At 45.0% G+C, this 19165-nt stretch overlaps 1 protein-coding gene across 2 annotated transcripts in view; it reads right to left on the bottom strand.

Annotated features, from left to right (window-relative positions):
* ANKRD46 (ankyrin repeat domain 46) overlaps positions 1-19165 on the bottom strand; it is an 89853-nt gene that overhangs the window by 14669 nt on the left and 56019 nt on the right. Inside the window, exon 6 of one of the 2 annotated variants that reach the window (XR_009595089.1) lies at positions 659-6957. The exons of the other annotated variant lie outside the window; for it this stretch is intronic. The gene's annotated coding sequence lies outside the window, so the exon portion shown is untranslated. The remainder of the gene's footprint in view (positions 1-658; positions 6958-19165) is intronic. 2 annotated transcript variants of the gene reach the window in all.

Raw genomic sequence — 19165 nt, 5'->3', positions numbered from 1 at the left:
ATATGTCTCCTTTGTCATAACCACTCTCTCCCCCCACCCCTGCACCCTGTGGGCCTGGAGTTCCCCAGCTGGAACCAGATGAGAGATCTCTGAGCCCAGGGATTGCAGAGGTGGGGCTGGGGGAGGGAGAGGGTGATAAGTTGTCTGGCAGCGGCCAAGAGCCTGGCCCGGGCCTCTCTCTCGGGGCTGTCTCTTCCATCATTGAGTTTCTAACCCGAGCCTCCAAGGTCATGCCTATCTCATCTCGTGCCCCCGGGGTGCTCAGATTCCTTGTTCCCCTGAGCCCCCAGCCAGAGCATAGAGCCCTGGTCATTGTTCCCGGAGCCCCGTCCTCCCCAGGGGATGGGTGGAAGCCACACAGGTGCCACTGTTCTGGATTCTGAGTGGGATTCATGGGGTTCCGTGTGTTGCTTCCTTCTCCGAGATTTCTCCCCCACAGTTATCAGGCCCCACAGTTGCCCCCAGAAGGCTTCAGCTGCTATAGCTCCCCATGACAGATGTTCGGCTCTTTTCTGCTCAAACACGGGCTCTTCCCCAGCCCCAGAATTGCGCATCCACACGGAGCGCCTGTGTGCTGAGCAGCTGAGCAGGAGGGAGAAAGGCCAACCCCCTCCTCCTCCCGCCACCGGCACCAGGGGGTTCTGCGGGTTGACCAGACCTGACACTTGCTTCCATGGAGTTCTTAGCCAGCATGGGGTCACCAGGGAAAACTGCCCTGATCTTGTCAACAGGTCGTTTGACCTCCACCAGAGCCTAAGGACATTAAATTATGGGTAAGTGAAATTTGTATGGGACAAGGTGGCGACTCTGAGAGTGAAAAAGATTTTCAACACTTACAGAAGAAGCCAAAGACATTCTCCCAATATTTCACTCTCTATAGGCTCATTTCTATCAACATACAGATAGACTGTTCTTTTCTTCATCTTTTATAGAGAAAGCTTTCTCTAAAAAGCTATAAATTTATAGCTGTAACTTTATAAAAGAGTAACTTTATAGGAAAGAAACCTGTTGGACACCATTTTCACCAAGTGATGAGGGTCACATCACGTGATAAGCCAACATGGTAAGTCACATTGCTATCACTCACACATGATCTAATCAAAAGGGCACTTCATCCTTGGAATGTTCTTCCTTAAAACCCATAACCCCAGTTGAATCATAAGGAAACCTTGCTGTGCTGTGCTTAGCCTCTCAGTCGTGTCTAACTCTTTGCAATCCCATGGACTGTAACCCGCCAGGCTCTTCTGTCCATGGGATTCTCCAGGCAAGAATACAGGAGTGGGTTTCCATTTCCTCCTCCAGGGAATCTTCCTGACCCAGGGATCAAACTCGTGTCCTGTGTCTCCTGCACTGGCAGGCAGATTCTTTATCACTGAACCACCTGGGAAACCCTGTTGATGCCATACCAAAGTGAATTTCTTAGTTTTGACAAGTATACCATGGCTTTGTAAGATGATAGCATTAGGGAAAGCTGGGCCAACGGTATACCAGAGCACTCTGTAAATAAACAAGCCTTCCTGGCAGTAGCAAGTGTTTGGTAACTGTGTGGAGCAACTGGAACTTACAGATCGCTGGTTAGAATGTAAAATTAAATAGTCATTTTGGAAAACATTTTGGTAATTTTTTAATAAAATTAAACATACATTATGATATGACCCAGCAACTCTATTCCTAGATTTCTATCCAATAAAAATAAAATTCATGTCCAAACCAAGACTTACATGCAAATATTCATCATATCTTTAATCACAATAGCCAAAAACTGGAAACAACACAAATGTCCAACAGTAAGTGCGTGGAAAGTCAAGTGTGATCTGTGCATACAATGGAATGCCACTTAACGCTACAAAAGATATTATGTCTCAAAAACATGCTGAACAAAAGAAGCCAGACTCAAGAGTACACCCTAGATGATTTAACTTATATGAAATTCTAGAAAGGGCAAAACTAATCTCAGTAACAAGAAGCAGATCAGTGGCGGCTTCCCTGGAGTCTCAGGGGTAAAGATCCACCTGCCGGTGCAGGAGACACGGGTTTGATTTCTGATCCGGGAAGATGTCACATGCCGTGGAACAGCTAAGCCCGTCCACCACAACTACTGAGCCTGTGCACACGGCAGCTCCTGAAGCCTGTGTGCCCTGGAGCCTGGGCTCTGCAACAAGAGAAGCCACCATGACGAGAAGCCTGCACCACAACTAGAGAGTAACCCCCGCTTGTCGAACTAGGGGATCCACACAGCAAGAAGGACCCAGCACAGCCCCAAATAAGCAAACAAAGTTAGTAAAAAGAGAACGGAGGCAGATCAGTGGTGCTGGGGATTGGGGAGGTGATGGTGAGAGGGATTATAAAGAGGCACGAGGGAATTTTGAGGGGGTGATGGAAATGTTAGACATCTTTGTTGCAGTCATCACATGGATACATGTATCTTTCAAAACTCATTGAACCACATACTTCAAATGTAAATACTTAAGTGTAAATTATGCCTCAATAAACTTTTTTTTTTTTGGCTGCGCCACACATCTTTCAGGATCTTAGTTCCCTGACTAGGGACTGAACCCTGCCCCCGGTATTGAAGGCCCTAAGTCCTAACCACTGGACCATCAGCGAGTTCCCTAAAGCTGATTTTTAAAAGAAGCTTTCCCTTGACTGCATTTACCCTTCCAGCTGCCCTTCTGCAAGACTTCTGAAGGAGGTGTTTGTACTAAGTGTCTCCAATTCTGTCCCACGTAGTCTCTCTTAAGTCTACACCAGTCATGCTTTTTCTCCCTGGAAACTGCTCTCATTATAAATGCAGAGGCCTCCATGTTGCTAAATCCAATGGCCAAATCTCATTTCTCAGTCACATCTTACTTGACTGTCAGGAGCATTCTGCACACTTCATGCCTTTTTCCTTGAAGCACTTTTCCCCCTCTGGATTCCAGGACGTGCCAGTCTCTTAGTTTTCCTCCTATCTCACTCCTCCTCAATCTCCTTTGCTGATTCTCCAATCTTCTCAACCTTTTAACGTTGAGGTGTCTTGGGATACTCTTCTCTGTACTCACTCTTCAGATGGTCTCCTTGAGTCTCAAGGCTTTAAACTCCACCCATATGCTGAGAAATCCAAATCTGTCTTGGCAGTCCTGATCTTTCTCCAAATTCTAGACTCATCATTCTAACTGCCTACTTGATATTTCTATTTGGATGTTGAAAAGACATGTCAAATTCAACATCTTCAAAACTAAACTCTGGGTCTTCTCACATAAAACTGCCCATGTACAGCCTTTCCTACCTCTGTGGATGGCCTTGACATCTAATCTTTTGCTTGAATAAAAACCCAGGAATCACCCTTGACTCTTTCTTCTCCCATGGACTCTACGTTGAAAAACATAATCTGTCTATTCTTCATCATCTTTGTTGCTACTACCCTGGTCCAAGCACCATCACCTTTCATCTGGACTGCTGAAGTAGACTCCTAACCCTCCTGCCTCCACTCTTGGCTTCCTCTACTCTCTTCTCAGTGCAGCAACCAGAGGGATCCTGTTGAAATTTAAATCAGAGCAATGTTATTCAAGGCTTCCCTGACAGCTCAGTTGGTGAAGAATCTGCCTGCAATACAGGAGACCCTGGTTTGATTCCTGGGTTTGGAAGATCCCCTGGAGAAGGGAAAGGCTACCCATTCCAGTATTCTTGGGCTTCCCTCATGGCTCAGCTGGTAAAGAATCCACCTGCAATGCAGGAGACCTGGGTTCAGTCCCTGGGTTGGGAAGATCCCCTGGAGAAAGGAAAGGCTACCCACTCCAGTATTCTGGCCTGGAGAATTCCAAGGACTGTATAGTCCCTGGGGTCGCAAAGAGTTGGACATGACCGAGCGACTTTCACTTAACTTAATGTTATTCAAAATTCTATCATGATTGTCTCAGAATAAAAGCCAGTGTCCTTGGAAATGACCTGCAAGGCCTTGCCTGATCTGCCCCCATTAGCTTATCCTGTGGTTTCATCTCCTAACATGCTCCCTCTTGCCCATTCCTCTCCAGGCACGTTGTTTGTGTGTTTTGCTATTTCTTGAACACGCCCTGCCCACCTGAGGGTCTTTGCTTTAGCTGTGTTGTCTGGATGCTCTAGTGGCCAACGTCCTTGTCTCAAATCTTTGCATACGGATTTGCTCAAACCTCACCTTCTCAAGGAGACCTGCTCTGACCATGACATTTAATACTGCAACCCGCCCCATCCCCAGCACTTATTTCCTTACCTTGCTCTATTTTTTCCTTTGTTTCCACAGCACTTACGACTTTCTAATACACTCTTCGATCCGTTTACCTATTTTGTTTCCTTCTTATTGCCTCTCTACTCAAGGGCAGGGATCTGTTCTGTTCACTGCTGTATCCCAAAGTCCTGGAACAGGGCCTGTGACATACAAGCCGCCCTATAAGTGCTTGTTAGGTAAATTAATGACGTTTCTCCAGAGGAAGCAAACCTCCTACCCCAGACTTATCCACCCAGATCTGACCAGGCTAAAACAAGAGACTGCAAGGAAAAGATGGGTCTGGGGGATCCCAGGCCATGTTAGGACTGAGAAAATTGAGGGAGACTCCAGACTCCTCCTGTTTTGGGCATCACTGACTCGATAGACATGAGTTTGAGCACACTCTGGGAGTTGGTGATGGACAGGGAAGCTGGGCGTGCTGCAGTCTGTGGGGTCGCAAAGAGTCGGCCAAGACTGAGCGACTGAACTGAACTGAACAGTCCGGCACTGTAGCCCAGTGCGGATACTGAGTACTTGAAATGTGGCCAGTCCAGACTGACGGGTGTTGAAAGGGTAAAATTTCAAAGACTTAGGGCAAAACAGAATGTGACATGGCTCATTGATATTTTTTAATATTGATTCCATCTTACTTTTTGAGATTAAATAAAATATACTATAAAAATTAAGTTCATCTGTTTCTTATTACTTATCAAAAGTATGGTTACTAGAATATTTAAAATTCCTTCAGTGTCTTGCACTGGGTTTTTATGGGAGAGCCTGATCTGTGAGGAAAAACTACTGATGTCTAGAAGTCAAATCCCACGAACTTGAAAATCCACATTTCCTAAATGCAAGCTGATGGTCCCTTTATTTCAAGTCATCAAGAGACACAGCAGGATTCCATTAACACAAAGGCCCCTTCAGGATTTGACTACTTGGGTTAATGGGGACTTTTGAAGAAGCTTGGCTTTGTTTTCATTCATCTATTATCTGGCAATGCTTTGCCTGAGGGGCCGAAAGCCCTCCCAAAGACACACTTGGCCTCCCCCTTGGTTGCTCAGGTGGTTATTGAATTCCCACACGTCCAGGAACCAGGCAGAATGGGAGGGCATTGGGAGATAGAGGGCGGGCTCCCTGTCCTGTCCCAGAGCCCCTGCCCTGATCAGGTGGCTGGGCGGGAAACTGCTGTGCCCCCGGGCTGCGTCGAGGCCAAGGTGGCCCCGCTCAGACCTCCAGGATGGCGGCAGTGGGCACTGGGGGCTGAGCTGCTTGGGCACCCAGGCCAGCAGGTACTTGAGGCCCAGGTCTTAGGTCAAGGGAAAGGGCTCTGTGTAATCAGCATGAATACAAGGGGCCTAGTGCTGCTGGGAACTGAGTCTGAGATGGAAATACGAGGCTGTGAGCGAGGGTCAGGAAAGACCAGCTCCCACAGCCTGGGAACATTGTGGAGTCCAGGCCACAGTAAGGGGTGCCCCAAAATGGGATAGGGGGACAAGGAAGTCAGAATGAGGGGCTCAGTGTCCTGGGGACCTGGTGCCAGGTGGACGCAAGGATGGAAGGAGGGGCTGGGTTAGGGAGACTTTCTCGTGTCTTCCAAAAATCTGTGAAAGTGAAAGAAAGTTAAGTTGCTCTGTCCTGTCTGACTCTTTGCGACCCCATGGACTGGAGCCTACTAGGCTCCTCTGTCCGTGGAATTTTCCAGGCAAGAATACTGGAGTTGGTTGCCATTTTCTTCTCCAGGGGATCTTCCCGACCCAGGGATTGAACCCGGGTCTCCTTCATTGCAGGCAGACAACTTTACCATCTGAGCCACCTGGGAAGTTCCACGCCTGCCCCCCCCCCCAAGCCGTAATTTTGCTGTATTATTTTTATATAATTGGAGAGAGAGAGGAGAGAGGAAAGATGGTCAAGGAAAGGCAACATTTCTTGAACACTTGCCCTTGGATATAAGCAATCTGCCCCAAGCCTTTCCTGGCTGTGATCATTCCCCTCTGACCCAGGGCTGGGGATCTGAACTGGGAATTATCCCCTTCAGTTTCTCATGAAAAGCAAAATAGGATTTCATCCTTTATTTATTCCCTCTTTCTCACTGTGCCAATGGTAGGGGAAAAAAGAGAAAAGGATATGAAGAACAGAAAAGGATTCACAAGAGATTGTAAGGCTGGAAAGTGTGTTAGAAAGGAAAACAAGATAATGAGATGTTATTTATAATTTGCTTTAACAGCAACTCAGAAATGCAGGCCAACCACTTACGAGAGGGAAGTGGGCTGCTTTGTGTGAGATACTCCAGGGATGGACTGGCGGGAGGCGATTTAGGGTGGGATCAGGGAAACCACATCCCCAGTCAATCTCCCACTGGGTTACAGGGTCTCCTCAGCGGAGAGGGAGTTGCTGGGGGTCTTGCCCAAAGCCCAGAGGAGCAGGGGCTGCCGGTGGCCATGGCTGGGATGAAGGGCCGCCCTCTTGGAGCTCTTCTTCCATCCCCAAATCCACCCGTGAATGCACTTTCATCAACTGCAAACTGTATTTATGGCTTCTTGGAATTTTCCAAATGAAGTAACGATTTTCTCCAGACCATTTTCTTCTCAACTGAAATCGGATCCCCACTGTCCATGGAGACAAACAAAACAGCATGACGTCATCCACCAGGGAGTTGTCACTTCAGATGCAGTAGCAGCTTTTTATTCAACATCAGATGGATGTGACTTGCCTTGGGGAGGTCTTCGCATCCTGCCCTGGCAGAGGAAGAAATGGTCCCCTGAGCTTGCCTCGAGGAGCTGGGAGGAAGGAGGGAGGCAGGTGCACCAGGCAGGCTGCCGGGCAGGCCTGGACAGGCAGGGCCTGGCGGAGAGATGGCCCTGCTTCTCCTCTAACTGCAGAGATGCTGCTCCGGAAGTCATCACAGGATTCGCCCCACCTGCCAGGGACACCAGCTTGTGTCCCTCCTTTTTCAGAGTCCGATGCTCAGGGGATGGCAGCTGGGTGCAGAGAACACTGACCTCTATTCAGCTTCCGCCCCCTCTGAAAAGGTGGGGAGGGTAAAAAAAAGTCCCTGTTCTGCTCCCCTACAGAGATGCTCTTGGACCAAATGAGAGAGGATGAATCTGGAAAGCACAAGGCATATTGCCCTGTTCTTGCCCTCAGATCTCTCAGGGTGGCGAGCTGTAGCTCCTCAGCTACAAAACCCTTGGCTTCCTCCTGGGATGTTCTGGGGGGATTGGCAGGGGCAGGGATCCATGTCCTCTTGAGCTGATAATGAAGGTATTATTTAATGAAAGCTCAAAGGGGCGGAAGCCGACTGGTCGCTTGGGCACCCGGTCACTCATCGCCTGAGGGCCTGACCAATCACCGAGAACAGAGGTAGCGCTGTCTCTCGGCCAGCAAAAGCTTTTTAAAGTGTAGCTCGGGGCTGCCACAGTTCTAGGTAGCAGTTGGCCTAAAGGGGAAGCAATCTCATAATTATGCTAACGACTGAAGAGTTATTGCCCACCAGGCCCTGGGCTGAGCTGCTCACAGGCACCGTCTCCTTCAGCCTCCGGGCAGGGGGAGGAGGAAGGTAAGCTGCCTGAGGCCACTCCAAGCTAATTGTGGGCTTAGTATCCAAACCAGGGCTGTCTGACTTCAAGGCCCAGGTGTTTAACCACCACACCATTCTGTCTCCTGGTCACACACAGAAGCTGTCTGTGAAAAGGGGTACTTTATTTTGTTTTCATGTGAAGCTGGGAAATGGTCAGGCAGGGAGACCAAGTTGGGTGTGTGTGTTACCCTTGGGTGCTCAGGGTGGGGGCACCTCCCTCCTCCTTTCATATCCATCATTGCCACTCAGAAGCACCATGTTGACCTTCTATAACAATTTATCCAGAAATCAGGAAATGTCTGTACATACTCTAAAAGGCTGACATTAAAAATAAGTTGACAGTCCATATTTATCCCACAGCTGAGAATGTGTGAGCAAGTTGGAAGTCAGTCAATCCTAAAGGAAATCAACCCGCATATTCATTGGAAGGACGGATGCTGAAGCTCCAATACTTTGACCATCTGATATGAAGAGCCGACTCATTGAAAAAACCCTGATGCTGGGAAAGACTGAAGGCAGGAGGAGAAGAGGGTGACAGGATGAGACGGTTAGATGGCCTCACTGACTGAATAGACATGAGTTTGAGCTCCCCTGTCCCTCACTGTCAGGGAGACAGTGAGGGACAGGGGAGCCTGGTGTGCTGCAGGTCATGGGTCTCAAAGAATTGAACATGACTTAGCGACTGAACAGCAACAAAGCCAGTGAACCAGAGTCAGGCCACTGTCTGGGTCATTAGGACTCCATTAAAGACAATAAAGAATTCCAATAAACAGGAGAAAAAGGGTTCAGCCACATAATTTTAGAACTGGAATGGTTTCTTTCTAAAAAGAATAATCCTCTTGATTTAACAGAAGTTGTATTCCCTGTAGTCAACAGAAGTTGACTTCTCTGGCAGTCCAGTGGTTAAGTCTCCACCTTCCGATGCAAGGGACATGGGCTTGATCCCTGGTCAGGGAACTAAGATACTGTGTGCCATGTGGCACAGCTGGAGAGAAAAAAAAAAAAAAAGCTGTGTTTTGAGCAAGATCATATGTTTAGCTTGCAGCAAGAGAATCGTGATTTTGGAGTGGGAGGTCCCTTCTACTCATAGCTTTCTTTGAGTGAGGGCCAGAGAACAAGATCATTACTTGCCTTCCGAGTCTCAATCTCTCTTCCAACTACAGCTCAAGACGTGGGCAGGGCTGCTGCTGCTGCTAAGTCACTTCAGTCGTGTTCGACTCTGTGCGACCCCATGGACGGCAGCCCATCAGGCTTCCCCATCCCTGGGATTCTCCACGCAAGAACACTGGAGTGGGTTGCCATTTCCTTCTCCAGTGCATGAGTGAAAAGTGAAAGTGAAGTCACTCAGTCGTGTCTGACTCATAGCGACCCCATGGACTGCAGCCCACCAGGCTCCTCCATCCATGGGATTTTCCAGGCAAGAGTACTGGAGCGGGGTGCCATTGCCTTCTCCAGTGGGCAGGGAAGTCCTTAGCAAAGTCTAAGGTTTGTCAGAAGGGAAATAAAAGAGTATTGCTTCCTTGCATTGGATGCTGGGGCTGCCACTTTCTCGAATGGGAATTTCAGAATGGCTGAAGGTTTGTTGATGAAGCATCTAATGTGTTCCCATTTCAGACTAACACCTGTATTTTGAAGATCCTAAGAAGTATAGGAAGTATAATATAGAAGTATAGAGTTTCTAGGCTCAGACATTAAAACATTTTTGTAATTAGGCAAGATGATGTCTTGACAGTGCCAATGTCATCACAGATACAAAAACCAGGAGAGAAAAGTTTTCTGCTTCCTAAACAGAAACCAAGCTCAATTAGAATGAAAACATGAGCTTCCACAATTCTCATTTCCAAGTTATAATCAAGAGTACTTCTAACAGAGGAATCCCTTCTAAAAGAATTTAGCAAATGTGGTCACCAGCATCTGGATCTTTTCTCACAGAACTCAGTGGGAATCACCCTCTTAAGTCTTACAGGGTGTGCATTTGGAATTTTAAAATGTCACAGTTGTTTATAAAGGTACTTCCTTTCTCAGTGTATACTTGAGATGGGACAGTTCAGAGGTTATGTGCTGAGATATTTCCCTTCTCCCTCTCAGTGGAGAGGTCTCTGGATTCAACCGACAGCTGAAAGGCTCTTTCACCAAGGAGGAGCTACCAGAGCAATGAGATGCTGCATGGAAGGTTCTATAAGGCCATTGATATTGAAAAATAATGGATGGGGATTGCAATTAATAAAGCAGTTGTTAAAGCTGCCTCACCAAGTCAGAAATTGCATAATACTGGTCATGTATGGATGTGAGAGTTGGACTGTGAAGAAGGCTGAGCGCTGAAGAATTGATGCTTTTGAACTGTGGTACTGGAGAAGACTCTTGAGAGTCCCTTGGACCGCAAGGAGATCCAACCAGTCCATTCTAAAGGAGATCAGCCCTGGGATTTCTTTGGAAGAAATGATGCTAAAGCTGAAACTCCAGTACTTTGGCCATCTCATGCGAAGAGTTGACTCATTGGAAAAGACTTTGATGCTGGGAGGGATTGGGGGCAGGAGGAGAAGGGGACGACAGAGGATGAGATGGCTGAATGGCATCACCAACTCAATGGACGTGAGTCTGAGTGAATTCCAGGAGTTAGTGATGGACAGGGAGGCCTTGTTTGCTGCAATTCATGGGGTTGCAAAGAGTAGGACATGACTGAGCGACTGAACTGAACTTAACTGAATTGTATAGATCATTTCCTCATAAAAAGTCAGTCAATAAATCAAATAATTTATTCTGCTGAGAGAAAAGAAGAAGTAACTTGTATTGAGTCCCTATAAAGTACTAGGTACTTTCAGATGTGGTAACTCAAGAGGAGAAGCAAAATGTCCTAATGGCTACACACAAAATCACTGGAATTAGATTCTTGCTTTGGTTTACTCTATGACCTTAGGAGACATACTTCACTTTTTATTAAGCCTTGTTTTCTTTATGGGGATAACAACAGTATCAACACTTGTAGGGTCTAGTATACATGCAAACACACAGTACTCAAATAAGACAGTTTTATTATTCCTTTAATTGTAAGTATTTTGGGGGAGGGTATTATTTCTGTCTCACAGATAAAGAAAGACAGAGACGCAGAAAACCTAAATTATTTGAGCAAGGTCAGTCCATATTACGCAGTTTTGTCCAAGAAATTCTCCAGGCAAGAACACTGGAGTGGGTTGCCATTCCCTTCCCCAGGGGATCTTCCCCACCCAGGGATCAACCCTGGGTTCTCCGGCACTGCAAGCAGATTCTTTACTGTCTGAGCCACCAAGAGAGCCCTAGGCAGAGCTGGGATCTTGTCACTCAAGTCTACATGTTTCCAATATAACCATAGCCTGCACCATCCGATGCAAACTGGAACTTAGACTAAACTAACAAATGAAGTTAGGCGAAATGCAGAAATGGTAATCTGATTAAATGTCTCCCCTCCCCAAATCAGGGGCTCTACCAAAGTAAGGGAGAATCATCCAGGCCTAAACTTACAGAGTAAGAATTTAGGGATCCTTATATTTTATTTTCTTCTAAATTTGAGTCAGAGTCTAAAAGAACAGCATGTGCTGATGGAATTGTACTAACTAGGACTATCTACAGAAAGTTACAGCCTTTGGACAGCTTTCTGTGCCAGTGACCTAGAAACTATTTCAAAACCTAGTTTTGTTTCTTAGGGGCTGAAATTTCAGTAAAACAGTCCAGCCAACTGTGACCCAGAGTCTTCAAATTTAGAAGTTAATCTCCAAAGAAAGGGAATATTAATTTTTATTGTGACAAAGAATAACCTTCTGACAGCCCAATTATAAGAAGAAACAAGTAACTCTGCAATGCCACACTTTAAAATACTTGCAATTTATAGCATGAAGATGCAAGAGAATTAGGCTAGCAATTATCCTTGAACCTCCAAAAAGGAATTTGGCTTATGGACACACATACAGAGTGAGCATTCTGCAACACTAATATTGCAGACCGTATCATTTTAAAAGGGATACAACTTTAAAAAGAGAAAAGGAAAACAGGTGAAATTTGCTGAAATATATTTACTCATAAAATAAGTATATGTATACATTAATTTGTAATCATTCTGGCAAATAAAAATTTTACTCACGTTTTTTAAATCTCAGGAGCAGAAACTTACTATTGCACATTTCAAGCTGGAATTATCCTTGGCCAGCGCTTACTATTAAATCAATCCTTAGACTAACTGGACATGAAAAAATAACTCAGAATTAAAACAAAACAAAGGGCTTCCCTAGTGACTTAGATGGTAAAGAATCTGCCTGCAGTGCAGGAGACCCAGGTTCGATCCCCGGGTTGGGAAGATCTCCTGGAGAAGGAAATGGCAACCCACTCCAGTATTCTTGCCTGGAGAATCCCATGGACTGAAGAGCCTGGCGGGCTACAGTCCATGAGGTCACAAAGAGTTGACATAACTGTGTGATTAACACTTTCAGAAAACCAAACCAAACCAAACCTTTAGGGAAAAGAAAAGGGGAGAAGAATCTAGGCAATATCCCTAAAAAGAGTGATTCCTAAGCAGATACAGTGACAGCATAATCCTGGTGTGAGTTATTCTTCTATCTTCACACATCTTTCACTTTAGAAATGCTTCCAAAGATGGGGGAAAGGACACAAAGGAACACCCGTTGAAGAGCTCAATTAACACCTGCAAGACATCTCTGATACACCAGGGAACCAGGTATTGAAGAGCCTTGTCGAACACCATCAAGCAGGGCATTTTATAACTCCAGGGCTTGAGTTTACAAATGGTCCTGCAACCACTGATCTCCTAACTTGAATGAAAAGCATGCACCAGACAGCAGTATTGAAGACACTGTTGTTCCAATAAGAAACAGTGGACTTACCAGTGATAAAGTGGTACTTTGGAAACTTCTGTTTACCTTTCTCACAGCATCTCCACAGTGTAAAACACTTCATAGGCTTCCCAGGTGGTGCAAGGGGTAAAGAACCCACCTGCCAATGCAGGATATGTAAGAGATGTGGGTTTGAACCCTCCAGGTTTGACTCCTGAAGGAGGGTGCAGCAACCCACTCCAGTATTCTTGCCTAGAGGATCCCATGGGCACAGGAGCCTGGCAGGCTACAGTCCATAGGGTCACAAAGAGTCAGACATGACTAAAGTGACTTGACACACACACAAGACACTTTATAGATAAAGTCCATCATTTGATGTGGCTCTTTTTTGGTTTGTTTGTTTTTAGAAGTAAAAAGATTTCTCACTTAAAATGTTTGTCTGGTCCAGTGGTTAAGAATCCACAAAGCAAGTATCCTCCAATTAAAAAAAAAGAGAGAATCTGCCTGCCAGTGCAGAGGACGCAGGTTTGATCCCTGGTCTGGGAAGCTTTCATGTTCTGTGGGGCAGCTAAGCCCGTGCGCCACAAATACTGAGCCTGCACCCAGAGCCCATGCTCTACCACAGGAGAAGCCACTGCAACGAGAAGTCTGCACTGCAACTAGAGAGTAGCCCCCCACCACTTGCTGCAGCTCGAGAAAGCCCATGGGCAGCCAAAAATAAAAAGGACACCCTGGGCTTATGACAGTATCAGCCTACGGAAGCACGTCAATATTTTGGTTATTATTGTTTTGGTTAATTATTAAAATACATAGAACACAATGTAAAGCTTATCTTTATGCATCTAGCATCAAATACTCTTTTTGAAAATCAACTTTTATTGAAGTATAGTTGATTTATGATGCATTAGTTTCTGCTGTATGGCAAAGTGAATCAGTTATACATATATCCATCCACTCTTTTTTAGATTCTAAATAGAATGGAATTTAGGTCATAGGTCATTACAGAGTACTGAGTAGAGTTCCCTGTGCTGTACAGTCGGTTCTTGTTGGCTATCTGTGTTATCAATGTACACAGTAGGGTGTATATGTCAATCACAGTCTCCCAGTTTATCCCTCCCTTCACCCTCCCCCTTGGTAACCGTAAGTTTGCTTCTACATCTGTGACTCGATTTCTGTTTTATAGATAGCTTCATTCATACCATTTTTAGGATTCCACATATAATCGATACCATATGTGTCTTTCTCTGTCCGACTTATTTTACTCAGAATGACAATCTCTGGGTCCATCCACATGTTGTTGCAAATGGCATTCTTTCGTTCTTTTTATGGCTGAGTACTATTCCATTGTGTGTATGCATGTATTCAGTTCAGTTCAGTTCAGTTGCTCAGTCGTGTCCGACTCTTTGCGACCCCATGAATCGCAGCACGCCAGGCCTCCCTGTCCATCACCAACTCCTGGAGTTCACTCAGACTCACGTCCATCGAGTCACTGATGCCATCCAGCCATCTCATCCTCTGTCGTCCCCTTCTCCTCCTGCCCCCAATCCCTCCCAGCATCAGGGTCTTCTCCAATGAGTCAAATCTTCACATGAGGTGGCCAAAGTACTGGAGTTTCAGCTTTAGCATCATTGCTTCCAAAGAAATCCCAGGGTTGATCTCCTTCAGAATGGACTGGTTGGATCTCCTTGCAGTCCAAGGGACTCTCAAGAGTCTTCTCCAACACCACAGTTCAAAAGCATCAACTCTTCGGCGCTCAGCCTTCTTCACAGTCCAGCTCTCACATCCATACATGACTACTGGAAAAACCATAGCCTTGACTAGATGGACCTTAGTCAGCAAAGTAATGTCTCTGCTTTTGAATATACTATCTAGGTTGCTCATAACCTTTCTTCCAAAGAGTAAGCGTCTTTTAATTTCATGGCTGCAATCACCATCTGCAGTGAATTTGGAGCCCAAGAATATAAAGTCTGACACTGTTTCCACTGTTTCCCCATCTATTTCCCATGAAGTGATGGGACTGGATGCCATGATCTTTGTTTTCTGAATGTTGAGCTTTAAGCCAACTTTTTCGCTCTCCTTTTCACTTTCATCAAGAGGCTTTTAGTTCCTCTTCACTTTCTGCCATAAGGATGGTGTCATCTGCATATCTGAGGTCATTGATATTTCTCCCGGCAATCTTGATTCCAGCTTGTGTTTCTTCCAGTATAGCATTTCTCATGATGTACTCTGCATATAAATTAAATAAGCAGGGTGACAATATACAGCCTTGACATACTCCTCTTCCTATTTGGAACCAGTCTGTTGGTCCGTGTCCAGTTCTGTTGCTTCCTGGCCTGCATACAGATTTCTCAAGAGGCAGGTCAGGTGGTCTGGTGTTCCCATCTCTTTCAGAATTTTCCGCAGTTTCTTGTGATCCACACAGTCAAAGGCTTTTGCATAGTCAAGAAAGCAGAAATAGATGTTTTTCTGGAACTCTCTTGCTTTTTCCATGATCCAGCGGATGTTGGCAATTTGATCTCTGGTTCCTCTGCCTTTTCTAAAACCAGCTTGAACATCAGGAAGTTCCTGGTTCACGTATTGCTGAAGCCTGGCTTGGAGTTTTAAGCATTACTCTACTAGCATGTGAGATGAGTGCAATTGTGCGGTAGTTTGAGTATTCTTTGGCATTGGAATGAAAACTGACCTTTTCCAGTCCTGTGGCCACTGCTGAGTTTTCCAAATTTATTGGCATATTGAGTGCAGCACTTTCACAGCATCATCTTTCAGGATTTGAAATAGCTCTACTAGAATTCTATCACCTCCACTAGCTTTGTTAGTAGTGATGCTTTCTAAGGCCCACTTGACTTCACATTCCAAGATGTCTGGCTCTAGATGAGTGATCACACCATCGTGATTATCTGGGTTGTGAAGCTCTTTTTGTACAGTTCTTCTGTGTATTCTTGCCATCTCTTCTTAATATCTTCGGCTTCTGTTAGGTTCATACCATTTCTGTCCTTTATCGAGCCCATCTTTGCATGAAATGGTCCCTTGGCATCTCTAATTTTCTTGAAGAGATCTCTAGTCTTTTCCATTCTGTTCTCTTCCTCTATTTCTTTGCATTGATCACTGAAGAAGGCTTTCTTATCTCTTCTTGCTGTTCTTTGGAACTCTGCATTCCGATGCTCATATCTTTCCTTTTCTCCTTGGCTTTTCACTTCTCTTCTTTTCACAGCTATTTGTAAGGCTTCCCCAGGCAGCCATTTTGCTTTTTGCATTTCTTTTCCATGGCGATGGTCTTGATCCCTGTCTCCTGTACAATGTCACGAACCTCATTCCATAGTTCATCAGGCACTCCGTCTATCAGATCTAGGCCCTTAAATCTATTTCTCACTTCCACTGTATAATCATAAGGAATTTGATTTAGGTCATACCTGAATGGTCTAGCGGTTTTCCCTGCTTTCTTCAATTTAAGTCTGAATTTGGCAATAAGGAGTTCATGATCTGAGCCACAGTCAGCTCCTGGTCTTGTTTTTGTTGACTGTATAGAGTTTCTCCATCTTTTGCTGCAGAGAATATCATCAATCTGATTTCAGTGTTGACCATCTGGTGATGTCCATGTGTATGTGTATATATATATATGGTTGGCACAGTGGTAAAGAATCTGCTTGCCAATGTAGGAGACACAGGAGACACGGGTTCAATCCCTGGGTCTGGAAGACTCCCTGGAGAAGGAAATGGTAACCCACTCCAGTGCTCTTGCCTAGAGAATTCCATGGACAGAGGGGCTTGGTGGGCTGCAGTCCATGGGGTCACAAAGAGTTGGCCATGACTGAGCACGCACACGCATGCACACACGCACACGCACGCACACGCATGCACGCACACGCACGCACGCACACACACACATACACACTTTTTCTTTTTTATCCACTCCTCTGTCCATGGACATTTAGGTTGCTTCCACATCCTGGCTATTGTAAATAGTACTGCAATGAACATTGAAGTACATGTGTCTTTTCGAATTATGGTTTTCTCCGGATGTATATTCAGGAGTGAGATTGCTGGATCACATGATAGGTCTGTTTCTAGTTCTTTCAAGAACCTCCACACTGTTCTCAATAGTGGCTGTACCAATTTCCATCCCTACCAACAGTGTAGGAGGGTTCCCTTTCCTCCATACTCTCTCCAGCATTTATTGTTTGTAGATTTTCTGATGATGGCCATTCTGACCAATGTGAGGTGATACCTCATTGTTATTTTTATTTGCCTTTATTTGATAATTACAGATGTTGAACATCTTTTCATATGCCTCTTGGCCATTTGTATGTCTTCTTTGGAGAAATGTCTGTTTAGATCTTCTGCTCATTTTTTGATTGGGTTGTTTGTTTAATAGTGAGATGTATGAGCTGTTGTTATATTTTGGAGATTAATCCCTTGTCAATCACTTCATTTGCAAATACTTTCTCCCACTCGGTGGGTTGTCTTTCCATTTTATTAATGATTTCCTTCACTGTGCAAAGTTTAAGTTTAATTAGGTCCCATTTGTTTATTTTTGTTTTTATTTTTGTTTATTTATTTTTGTTTTTGTTTTATTTTGTTTTCATTTTACTCTAGGCTGCTGCTGTTGCTAAGTTGCTTCAGTCGTGTCCAACTCTGTGTGACCCCAGAGATGGCAGCCCACCAGGCTCCCCTGTCCCTGGGATTCTCCAGGCAAGAACACTGGAGTGGGTTGCCATTTCCTTCTCCAATGCATGAACGTGAAAAGTAAAAGTGAAGTCGCTCAGTTGTGTCCGATTCTTCGCGACCCCATGGACTACAGCCCACCAGGCTCCTCCGTCCATGGGATTTTCCAGGCACAAGTACTGGAGTGGGGTGCCATTGCCTTCTCCGATTACTCTAGGAGGGGGATCAGAAAAGATCTTGCTGTGATTTATTTCAGAGCATTCTGCCTCTCTTTTCCTTTAAGAGTTCTATAGTGTCGGGTCTTACATTTAGGTCTTTAATTCATTTTGAGGTTATTTTCGTGTGTGGTGACAGAGAATGCTCTAAGTTGTATTTTTAAATAACATTAGAATGGTCTGTGGGCGTTGTGGGGATGGAGATCGCAAGAGTAAGCGATGGTGTACCTGAGCTAAGAGTGGTAAAGTGGATTTGCACAACAGTTCTGTCCTTCACACCTGAGGGACCACAGTCATTGAGCCCTTCCTAGTCTTTTACCCTCCCTAGATGACTTCTAATGGCGCACTATCTCTAAAATTCTTAGTATTTATTAAAGTTTATTTTTCAGGCTTCATTCAAATGATTCATGAAAATGCTAGAATAGAACTAGGACATTGGACTTCCAGGGTTTAGACTACTACCTGCTTATTCAGCGGAACTCAAATACTTTTTCAACAGAGACATGTAAAGAAGGCAAGCACAATTGCAGCAATGTCAAAAACCATAACTGCATTCTGAATAGGAGGCAACAAACTATTTTTCCAGTTGCAAAAGGTCAATACATTTTATGTCATTAGTTTCTGGAAAATGACAGGTAGTTTTGTGGTAGTTCTATCAATCCAAACTAATAACTGCCTAATTAACAACCCATCCCCTATTATGACCCAAAAGTGACAGAGGGCTTAAATACTACAGAATAGCATAAATTCAAAGTGAACATTTAGAATAGGAAATAGAACTAAAGATGAGGATATAAAATGAATCAAGAATGTGGTCCTAATAAATCACCATAATGACTAATATTACAGTCATTTCTGATGGAACTCTCACCTGGCATTAAAGTTGACAGCGTCCAATGAGGAAGAGGAATTCTACTTGATCAACTACATAATTCACAGAGAACATAAGATGGAAGCAAAGTTCAGCAGAAGTGCAGTTTTTTGTGGTTGTAAAAAACACTCACAGATCTTCATATAGGAGAATTGTGCCAACAGCATCCTCAATAACTTTCTATAGAATAGATGCAGTGGTTAATACAGTGCTAGTCCTAGAGACAATTCAAACTCCAAGATGATGGCACCATGATTGAGGAGAGGGCGGCATCACGGCGCAATGGTTAGAAGAGACCCCAGTCTTATACTGTCTGACTTCAAACCCCAGCTCTGGCAGTTAATAGCTGTGGGACCTGGGACATTATTCCAACCTGCCTCAGGTGACTCAGTTGCCCTAACTGTGAGGTGGGGCTACAAGAGCAATCTGCTGAGAATTAAGAAGCACTGCATTGTGTTACTATTTGTTAACAAAGAGCTCAGTAAAAGCAGTTGTGGTGGAAACTGCCTTCATTCCATTCCATAGCTAGTTCTATCCAACCCGACGAGCCCAAGGGAGATTTGAGAATATTGCTGTCCAAGAGTTTCTGCAAAAACTGCCATCCAAGGACTTCCCTGCGACTAGTGATTTTCCAAGGTCCAGTGGCTAGGACTCTGCACTCCCAGAGCAGGCTGCCCAGGTCAAGCCCTGGTCAGGGAACTAGAGCCCACAGGCGAAACTAAAGACCTCATGTGCCACAGCTGAGACCCGGTACAGCAGAAAAGAAGTGCTGTCCATAAAACAGCCTCTTGTGGCTAA

The sequence above is a fragment of the Ovis aries genome, chromosome 9 (assembly GCF_016772045.2).
Source record: "Ovis aries strain OAR_USU_Benz2616 breed Rambouillet chromosome 9, ARS-UI_Ramb_v3.0, whole genome shotgun sequence".
Classification (NCBI taxonomy): Eukaryota; Metazoa; Chordata; class Mammalia; order Artiodactyla; family Bovidae; genus Ovis; species Ovis aries.
This window is presented reverse-complemented; position numbering and strand designations above follow the sequence as displayed.